A 10,994-nucleotide genomic window follows, 5' to 3' on the forward strand; every position below is an offset into this window, starting at 1 on the left:
GTGAAGGCTGACCTTGGCCTGCACCACCCGGGAAACCCCAAAGCCTGTGCACCCAGTGGACAGCTAGAGACCACACTGAAGCATCACCACCCTGACCCTGCACAGCCGATCCTCCCTGGAGGGCAGAGGCTGGTGACCAGTGGGCACAGCCAGTCCTTGCAGCTGACTGGCCTGGGTAAATCCCTCTCATTGACCTGCCAACAGCAGCCAAGGCTCAACTACAAGAGGAGGGTGTTCCCAGCCCACAGGAACGGCATATACCTCGAGTACCCAGCTTGGGTGTTAGGGGAGGCTGTGCCACCAGACCCTACAGGACACCTGCTACATTAGGCCGCACTATCAAGACATGGAGTCGAAGCAGCTCTACCTAATACATAGAAACAAACACAGGGAGGCTGCCAAAACCAGAAGACTAAGAAACATGGCCTGAGTGAAAGAACAGATCAAAACCCTAGAAAAAGAGCTAAATGAAATGGAGATAAGCAACCTATCAGATGCAGAGTTCAAAACACTGGTTATAAGGATGCTCAAGCAACCTGGTGAGGACCTCAACAGCATAAAACAGATCCAGGCAGAAATGAAGGATATGCTAATTGAAATAAAAAACAATTTACAGGGAAACAAAAGTAGAGTGGATAAAGCTGAGAATCAAATCAATGATATGGAACATAAGGAACCAAAAAACAACCAATCAGAACAACAAGAAGAAAAAAGAATTAAAAAAATAATGATAGTATAAGCAGCCTTTGGGACAATTTCAAGAGGTCCAACAAGCACATTATAGGGGTGCCAGAAGGAGAAGAAAAAGAGCAAGAAATTGGAAATCTCTTTGAAAAAACAGAGAAAGAAAACTTCCCTAATTTGTGGAAGGAAATAGACATACAAGTCCAGGAAGCATGGAGTCCCAAATAAGATGGATGCAAATAGGCCCCAAGACACATCATAATGAAAATGCCAAAGGTTAAAGATAAGGAGAGAATCTTAAAAGCAGCAAAAGAAAAGAAGTTAGTCACCTACCAGGGAGTTCCCATAAGGCTGTCAGCTGATTTCTCAAAAGAAACTTTGCAGGGACTGGCAATAAATATTCAAAGAAGGGACTGGCAATAAATATTCAAAGTCATGAAAAGGGACTGGCAATAAATATTCAAAGTAATGAAAAGCAGGAACCTACAGCCAAGATTGCTCCACACAGCAAAGTATCATTTAGAATCGAAGGGCAGATAAAAAGCTTCCCAGACAAGAAAAAACTAAAGGCATTCATCATAACCAAGCCATTATTTTATGATATGTTAAAGGGATTATTTAAGAAAAAGAAGACCAAAACTATGAACAATAAAATGACAAAAAAATACATGTCTATCAACAATTGATTCTAAAAAATAGCCCTGGCTGGTATGGCTCAGTGGATTGAGCCTGGGCTTGTGAACCAAAGTGATTCCCAGTCAGGGCACATGCCTGGGCCACAGGCCAGGTCCCTGTGTGGGATGCACGAGAGGCAACCACACACGGATGTTTCTCTCCCTCTTTCTCCTTTCCTCCCTGTCTCTCTATAAATAAATAAATAAAATCTTTAAAAAAAACTCACTAAGCAAACAAGAAGAACAGAGACAGAATTATGGATTACAGAGAACATTTTGATGGTTGCCAGATGAGTGGGTGGGGAAGAATGAGTGAAGAGGTGAGAAGATTAAGAAGTACAGATAGGTAGTTATAGAATAGCCATGGGGATGTAAAGTACAGTGTAGGAAATGGAGTAGCCAAAGAACTTGTATGTGTGACCCATGTACCTGAACAATGGAGGGGGGATTGCCTGAGGAAGTGGGTATTGCTGGGTGGAGGGGGGCAAAGCGGGAAAAATCAAGACAATTTTAATAATGTAATGAATAAATTAAAAATAAATTATAACATTAACATTCTATTCTGCACTTTGAAAACATTCTAATATCATGAAGAGTTGCACGCCAGAAAAGCTCTGCCTTATTCTTATTTCTTTTTTTAAGAATAAAAAGCATTTATTTGAACAAAAGGAACTGTTGCTCTGCCTTATTTTAAAAAATAAGCCCTGGCTGGCGTAGCTCAGTGGATTGAGCGCGGGCCTGCGAACCACACGATGGTGGTTCGATTCCCAGTCAGGGCACATGCCTGGGTTGCAGGCCAGTTCCCAGCAGGGGACTCACAAGAGGCAACCATACATGGATACTTCTCTCCTTCTCTCCTTCCCTTCCCCTCTAAAGATAAATAAATAAAATATTTTAAAAAATAAAACGAAAACAAAAATGTTATTTAAAACAAATAACCATGCATTCCATTTTATTGAATCCATCACTTACTTAAGTGGTCATCTACTGATGAACACTTAGTTGTTGATGATATGTTTTTTCCCCACTCCAAGGAAGTGCCCTTATATAAACTTTCTTGTGTACACATGGCCACTAAATCTGTAGGACATACCTATTTCTAGAATTGCTGAAGCAAAGGCTCTGTGCATTTTTCATTTTGAAAGGCGTTGCCTAATTTCCTTCCAAGAAGTTGCACCAATATACAGCGATTGGGAATGGCTGTTTCTGTCCACAGATGACCGACCAGCCTACACATCAATGTCATCTCATTTGAACCTTACAACACCCCCAGGGAGAACGGGCAGGCATTATGACCACTGTTGCAGAGATAAGGAAACGGAGGCCCGGAGAAGTAACCGAGTCTCTGGCCCACCCTTGAATCAGATCCTAGGTTTCTAGGTCTCAGTCCAGAGATCTAACTAGGGAGTGGAGAGGGTGGCTGCGGGCAGTCAAGACACGGAGTTCGCAGTTCTGCCCCAGGCAGGCTCGGGGTCCGGAAGCATTAGGAGGAAGTGTGGGAAGGTGTGTGTGTGACCCCTGCGCACGTAGTCCCCATTCAACTCCCACCTGATACAGGAGCCTCTCAGGAGCCGGAGCGGTCGTTCAGCCCCCACTTAACACTCGTGCAACGAGGAGCTCGCGCCCCTCGGGCGGTCGCTACCACCTTCAGATCCTCCTCCCTACGTCGGGCTCGGCTCAGCCCAGGCTGGGATGGGACCAGAGCCAGGGCGGCCCCGCCTCTGAACAAGTTTTCGAAAGGCAAAAGTGAACGCGCCTAAGAGACCGCGCCCCCGTCTCTGCCTCCGGCATCCCAGACACCGCAGAGCCAAGAGAAACTACTTTTCAGGCCTCCGCGGCCTCTCCTACGCCGGCGGCGCACGGTGGCCCGGGAACCCAGCGACTTGGAAACGACCGCGACGCTCGGGCGCCATCTTGCGTCAGTTCCCCTCGCCACCGAGTGACAGCCCGGAAACCACATTTCCCAGAGTGCCTAGCGCGTCCGCGCAGGCGCCTAGAGCGTCCTTAGGTTTCCATGGGAACCTGGCCCTTTCAGAGTCCGGGCAGTTAGACCCTGGAGTGCCAAGCTGTCGCTTCCCCTCAGGTGCCTTGGCGCTAGGACGGGGTCAGCCGCCAGTTAAGGGAGAAAAGTAGGGTACCTGAGGGGAGGAGGCCAGACGGCCTTGCCTCCCGGGACCGGCGCTCCCAAATTGTCCCGGCGTCCTCCGCGTGCTCCTGGGGCCTCCGCGCCCCTTTGGCTGGGCGAAGTCAGTATCTGTCTCTGGTCCTCACAGCCCCGCCCGCTCGGTGCCAGCGCCTTGTCACCCCTGGCCGAGGGCCTGCGCGCCGCCGACAGGTATTCCCAGGGCGCGGGCCAGGCGCGGCAGGTGGACGCGCAGGGAGAGCCGGCCACGGCAACCAGCGCGTCCGGGGTGGGGTCCGGCTCAGTCTCTGCAGGATCCTGGACTCGGGGCTCAGCCTTCTGGGCGTCAGGTCTCCTTCTTGGAAAACGGGGCTTGGGCTGGAATTCTAGTGCATGCTTTGATTCCGCTGCACAGTGGCTCCATGTGACCCGAGGAACAAGCCCCTCTATCTCTCTGAGCCCAGGTTTCCTTCTCTCTAAAGAAAGGAGGCTGAAGCCGCCGATCCCTAAGGCCTCTTCTAGCGGGTATGGCAGCGTTGTCCCTCACTGCCGGCCACGTTCAAGGAGAAAGGGAATTGATGGGTTGGGCTAGAGTCTCAGCTCAGGGTCTAATCAGAGGCACGTGGGTATGTGACTTCGGCACAGTTATTATATCTCTTGAGCCTCCCCTTTCTCATTTGCGAAACGGGTAATAACAGTATCACCTCAGGTTTTTGAAAACTAGAGGAGACAATCCATATATAAGTTTAGCCAGAGGACTGTACATAGTAAGCAGCGTCCCGAGTCCAGTTATTATTTGATACTTTAAAAAAAAAGTCCCTTAGCCACTATGAGACTTTTTCCTAATTGTTGGAGCCATTTCTTTTTATGCTGGGCAAATCCCGTTTTCTAGGCAGGATGGTTTTGTAGGCCGATGCTGATGGGGAGGCCCATGTCGTCTTACCCGAGACTAGATGCCCTGGCTGGTGCATCTCCTCCCTCAGCTGTGGCAGCACCCGAGAGGGTGCCAGGCTCCGTACCACTACTGCCGGAGATACTGTACTTTCCCTTCCGTCACATTCATAGATCTAGGACGTCAGCCTTACGTATTGTGACGCAGAAACAGCTGAATACAGAACGATAATCTCTGTGTACTGTTGTAACGATCTTACATAAGGCTGGACACACACAGTTGGAAGAAATACGTGAGAATCCTATGCTACTGGCCCGGAGCTCAAGCTTTGTGTTAGTTGGGAAAATCCTAACAAAGAGTTTTAAATTAGTTAATAAAGGTTTTTTTTTCCAAACCTGGAACTACCAGTAGCTCCACAAACAAGCCTTCACACAGGCAACAGGCATCCTTATGTGGACAACTGAGTATTTTGAGCTTTTCTCATCTCCCTGGTACTGTGTAGGTACTGAGCTGTGTAAGACAGTTTTCGTGCTAAGAAACGTAGAGTCTAGTAGAGAAGACCCACTGTGCATCCAAACACATCTACTGCAAGTACTTCTCATAATGTGTCCGGAGACAGCTGGGAGTAATTGTGCTGTGCGCATTCAGAGGCAGGACAGAACGCTGCTCAGTGGCTGTACAATGAGAGCATCATGGAGGGGACAGCATTTGAGTCAGGCCTTGAAGGATGCAGAAAATGTAGATATGCCAAGAAGTAGGGACAAGGTATTCCGGGCACCGTCCCCACAGCCCTGAGACCCAGCAGAGAAATATCTGCAGCACCGACTACACGGTGAGCTCCTAAAAGGCAGGGTCTGGGTTTTGGCCAGTATTTTATTCCAGCTCAAGGCATGGGCGGCGCACAGTAGATACTAGTGCAGAAACAGGAGTTAACGAATTTCCTGCAGAGAGGAACTGAGATGGTCTCTCTATTACCCTGAGGCCCTTCTGATAGGCTCACATGCCCCTTTACAGCCACTGTTCTCAGGGAAGGATGGGAACAGACAGATGATTATGGGATAAGGGCCATATTGTTGGCATATTTAGTGCAGTACCAGGCAACTGGGAGCAGAGTGAACAAGGTTTGGTGAATAAGTAGGAGGGTTTGTGAGCCTTTTTTCCTGGAAATGAACTGCAAAACACAAGGGGAGGAAACTGCAGCGCAGGGTCACAAAGCAGTTTTGACAACCCGTGATGGATATTTCTTTGGCATTTGTGGCATTTGTGTCTTCTCGTGGCCTTTCTTTTTCTGTGGCTCACTCCTCCTCAGAGACGATTTCTCCAGTCTGTGGTAGGAGACTGTGTTCACCATGCCAACAGATCACCCAGACCTGCTGCAAAGGAATGAAGTTGGCTTTAGCAGGACCATCTTCAGGCTGACTTCCGGGCCCTGGCCTTCGTCCTGCCCTGCCTAGGGCTGAACCCGTGCCAGGAGCCAGTACTGAAATAGGCCACTCAGAGCAGCGGCCTGTTCCAATGACCTGGGGAGGGGAGAAGAAGTACCTTAGGCCCTGGGTGGAGATGTCACTTGAAGAGGACAAAGCAGAGAAGATTAAAAGGAGAATATCTTGAGGACAGGGGAAATGCTCCTAAGTCCTATTTAGACTTCTCTCCTATTTAGGCTCGCAGAGGGTACAGGGTGTTCAGAACGAGGAATCCAGGGAGAGGTTTTAAGAAGGGCTGGGGCACTACTGACTGCCAGTCCCATCTCCAGGTGTGGGATGCTGCAGGACCTCTGGGAGCCCTAAAAGCCCTCTATCCCATTGCTGCAACCCAAGGGGAGCTGTTGTGCCATCTTCCCGACAGCGACAGTCTGTGCTCTGCCCCCGGAGCTGCCCGTCCTCTTCGTCCCGCCTCCAGCTCCTGCCCACTCTGCTGGCTGCGGGTAAGTGCCCGCCAGGTGTGCCCAGATGCCCTGCAGCTAGGTGCCACGTGGAGCCCTGGTAACTCTAGGGAAGAGGTTACTGCAGCTCAGCGCCCACCGTGGAGGCCGCTTCAGGCCACTTCGGAGGCATGATGATCCTTTACAATTTCCACGGCCAGAAAGTCTTGTATTACAACTTTTGCTTTTCCATCTGAGAGGCCTGAGTTTTCGGGTTGTCAGTCAAAGAGCATTGAGACCAGTGATTTTTCCAGTGCTCCAATTGTCGCTGAAGGGGTGCACTGCCTACTGGAGAGACTGCAGTCCTAGACTAACCCGAAGTTAGACCAAGACTCTCCTTCCTTCTCTTTTCAGCCAGAATTTCCTGTCCATCCTCCTGAGTTTTCCAGCCCAGCCAGCTTCCCTCTGTCAGAGACATTTGACTAGAGTCTCTCACTGTCCAGCACTTGCAGGGCTGGTGTGTTCCCATGGCAGCAGGTCCCATCAGAGAGCAGGTGCTCCTCCCCTTGCTCTTCCAGGTTTGTCCACTCCCAGGCAGTCACCCTGGGTAGCTGGGATACTTTAGGGGATTCTGTATCTGGGCTAGAGGACCAAGAATACAAAAGCTATTCTCCCACCGGGTAGGGAGGCAAGTTGGCAAAGTTTGCCCAGTGCGATTCCCTGGCCTGGGGAGTCATGCCACACCCCCGCCCCGTTGACACCCTGGCAGCAGCTCAGTGAGCCTCAGAGGTGAAGGTGGGGAGGTGGGAGTGGCAGAGACGGGCATGCAGGACAAGCCCAGACTAAAGCAAGGCCCCGCGTGCTGGCCTCCCTTGAGCTAGATGTGACTGGGGGGGTAGGCAACAGGCTGAGTGAGGGGGGTGCTCCTGAAGGCTGGGGTGAGGAGACAGAGCTGATTGTGATGTTCATGCATTATCTTGACGTGGCCTGAGAAGGCTTGGAGCTGGGCGTCTCCCCAGGCAGCGCACACTGCTGCGCAGCTCATCCCTGGGTCGGGCAGACAGACCCTCGACCTGATGAAGGCCTCAGAAGGCTTCTCCACAGCTTCCACTCTCACCGTTGGCTCAGCTAGATGCCTCCTCCAGGTATGTGGATGCTGTCCACAGGCTGGTGATCTCAGGCTCCCAAACGGGCCTGTGCTGGGCTGCACTCTCCCTCATCACAGCGTCTGCACTTCTGCCAACCTCAAACTCTTATTTTCTTACACAGAAATGGGAAACTGGAAGAGGGAGGTAGAGTGCCGTGACGGAGTGAGTGGTTTGGGGCAACAGATGGAATTATTCTGGGGTCAGTGGGATGCCTGAGCTGACAAGCAGAGATCCCCACCCCAGGACCGCCGGCTGTCCCATGTGGAGGGTGGGGCTGGTGAGAGCCAGCCAGATGCTCTCCCTGCTGCCCTGCCCGCCATTCTGCTGCAGCCTCCCCTCAGCCCCGCGCTTTTATCACTTTCCCCCTCCCTCCACCCTGCCCTGCCTGCAGATGAGCTTCTTAGGAGGGCTCGTCTTAGCCTGCGTGCTGCAGGGCTGGTGCTCCTGGGCAGGTACCTCTGATTCCTCTCTTACAAAGGGAAAAGGACTTAGATAAGAGAGGAGGTTATGGCAAGGAGACAGAACTACATGCAGGCGACGGGGAAAGGAACCAGAGTGATGGGACAGTACTGAAGGAGGACTGGAGGTACCAGGTAGCACTAAGGGCTTGCTGATCCCTGGGATGGGTTGTGGGGCCAGGTGAGGCTGGTCCGATGGGGAAGCTGTCCTTGGAAAGAGCATTCTGTTTCTAATTGGACCCCTCTTCGACAGGCTGAGGGCCTGCTAATGATCCATTTGACAGGAAGGCTGGGTAAAACTAAACCCATTCATCTTCCTTACGGTTCATTTTTCTGAGTCTTGAGCTGCAAACTGGCCCCTCCTGCTGACTTCCCATTTCCTCTATTCTTCTATACCCAGGTGTAAGCCTCGGGGTGATAATTCTCATTTAGCACATTTAACCAATTACCAAATTCTGCTGGTCCTTCGCAAAAACAGTTTCCTTTTATTCCTGCTTTCTCTGCCTAGCCCGAGGCCCTGCTCCCATTACTCCAAGCTGCTTACATCCTTTAGTCTGTCTCCCGAACATCATGACTAGAGTAATCTTTTTGGATATTTCATCGTTTTACATGTTACTCCCATGTCTGTTGCCTTCTGGGGGGCCCCCACTGCCTGCCAAGTGCAGTGCAGACTCTGTTCTTCTGCTCAGGGGCTGTCCCAGCCTGGCGCCAGCTGGCCTCTCTGGCTTCATCACGCAGAACGTCCCGTGCACACCTTCCGCTCAGATCCAGCAGACTGCCGGCTGCTCCTTGAAAATGCTCTTCCCATCTCTTCGCCTTTTTGCTCATACTGTTCTTTCTATCAGTGGGAAGGGAGGTGGGGGTCCTCTCTGACATTTATTTATTCCTTTAGAAAATTTGTTGAGTACTTTCTTTTTATTTTGAAAAAATTCAGAGCTACAAAAGTTGAAAGGATAGTGCAATGAATACATTTACACTCTACATATAGAATCATCAGTTGTTAGTCTTCTGCCACATTTCTCTCTCTCTTCTCTTTTTATCTGGACCCATTGAAAATAAGGTGTAGGCAGCCCTGGCTGGTGTGGCTCAGTGGATTGAGCGAGGGCCTGCAAACCAGCAGATCACAGTTCGATTCCCAGTCAGGGCATATGCCTCGGTTGCAGGCCAGTTCCCAGCAGGGGACGCATGAGAGGTGGCCATACATTGATGTTTCTCTCCTTCTCTCCTTCCCTTCCCCTCCAAAGATAAATAAATAAAATCTTTAAAAAAAAGAAAAGAAGGTATAGGCATTAAGGCACTTCACCCCCAAAAGTTTGGCCCATTTCTCTTAATAAGGACATTGACCTATGTAACCACAATATACTTTCTTTGAAAAATTGTGGTAAAATACACATAACATAAAATTTACTATTTTAACCATTTAAAAAATTTTTAAATTGTGGTGTTGAATACATTCAGGGTTGTGTAACCATCACCACTATTTCTAGAACTTTTTCATCACCATAAATAGAAACTCTGTATCAGTTAAGTGTCCCATCCCCCCATAGCCTCTATTCTACTTTCTGTCCATATTGTTTTGTCTGTCCTGTTTATACAGGTGGAATCATACAAAATTTGTCCTTTTGTTTCTGGCTTATTTCACTTAGCGTAATGTTTTCAAGGTTCATCCATGTTCATATATGTAGCGTGTATCAGAATTTCATTCTTTTTGAAGGTTACATGATATTCCAGTGTAGGTGCATGTGACATCGTGTTCAGCCGTTTGTCTGTTGATGGACCACTTGGGGCATTTCCCCCTTTGCTGTTGTGAACGATTCGGCTGTGGCCATGGGTGCAGTGGCCTCCGCGTGAGTGCCAGCTTTCGTTCTTCTGGGACGTACCTAACGTGGCACGGCTGGATCGTATAAGTCTATGTTTAACTTTTGGAGGCACCACCAAATTATTTTCCATAGCGACCAAGAAATTTCACAGTGTTGCAATATTATTATCTAGACTACAGACCATAATTACATTTCTCCAAATATCCCTAAATTTTCCATTACAGCTTCTTAAAAAATTTGATTCGGGATCCAATCCGGGATCACAGGCTGTATTTGGTTGTTATGTTTCTCGGTTCTCCTTTGATCCAGAGTAGTCCTGCCTTTTTGTTTTTCGTGACCCCGACATGTTTGAAGAACCCAAGCTGGTTGGGTTGTAAAACATATCTCCATTTGGATTTGTTTGGATGTTTCCTCAAATTAGATTTGGGTTAAATCTTTTGTAAGAATATTACATTACAGCCCTGGCTGGTGTGGCTCAGTGGACTGAGCACAGTGCCTGCAAACCAAAGGGTCACCGGTTCACATCCCAGTCAGGGCACAGGCCTGGGTTGTGAGCCAGGTCCCCTGTTGGGGGCATGTGAGAGCCATCCATTTGATGTTTCCCTCCCTCTCTTTCTCCTTCCTTTTTCCTCTCTCTAAAAACAAATAAAATCTTTTAAAAAAAGAATATCATGGTGCGTAAGTGACATGTTCTTTCTGTTGCATTTCTTTAGTCATTTAATCTTGCTTTACCCCGTTGTTGTCGATGCTGCGTTTGCGTCCTTGTTGAAGACGGGATCTGCCGGGTCTTCGTTGTCGAGAAACACTTTTCCTTTAGAGTCACAAGGGACCTGTTGGGTGACAAACTGCGACCAGGTGAATCTGCTGCCTTCAGCAGCCTGCCGGTTGTTAGTTTCAGCATCAAATAATGATCTTTGCCTAAATTATTGATGTCATTCTTTCTGCATTTAGCGTGCATTTAATATAATAAGCTATTATCTTCAGAAAAGAAATTTCCCTTGTTCCCTTCTCAGTATAATTATAGGTTAATGTATTCTTTTTTTTATTCCGTGTGTTATGAGCCAATACCATCATTATTGTTGGAGATGCTCAGATTTTCTTACACTGGTCCAGTGAGAGCTCCTTCAGGCTGGCCCCAAGTCCTTCTGTCGTATCCCTATTTGTCTCTGAGTGCTGCGTCGCACGACATAATGTTCCAGCGGCGGGATTTTCCCTGTCTTAAGTACGGAGTCAGCCATTTGTCCCAAGGTCTCTAGTTTTTCATGTGGGAAAAGGACCTTTAGAAACTGAGTTCCAGGTTCTAGGTTTACTTGTTGCTACTAGGGGTCTGTTGCT

General features: G+C 48.9%; 1 long non-coding RNA gene across 3 annotated transcripts; it reads left to right on the forward strand.

Moving 5' to 3' along the window:
• Positions 1–3,112: 3,112 nt before the first annotated feature.
• Positions 3,113–8,904, forward strand: LOC118991807 (uncharacterized). 3 transcript variants are annotated; one of them, XR_005067475.1, is made up of 4 exons: positions 3,113–3,693; positions 6,126–6,296; positions 6,648–6,811; positions 7,503–8,904. It is a non-coding gene; the product is annotated as an uncharacterized LOC118991807 (long non-coding RNA). The 3 variants fall into 3 exon arrangements; XR_005067474.1 differs by having other exon boundaries at positions 6,648–8,904; XR_005067476.1 differs by lacking the exon at positions 6,648–6,811.
• Positions 8,905–10,994: the final 2,090 nt, after the last annotated feature.

The sequence above is a fragment of the Sturnira hondurensis genome, unplaced genomic scaffold (assembly GCF_014824575.4).
Source record: "Sturnira hondurensis isolate 20B ecotype Veracruz unplaced genomic scaffold, ASM1482457v3 Scaffold0007797, whole genome shotgun sequence".
NCBI lineage: Eukaryota > Metazoa > Chordata > Mammalia > Chiroptera > Phyllostomidae > Sturnira > Sturnira hondurensis.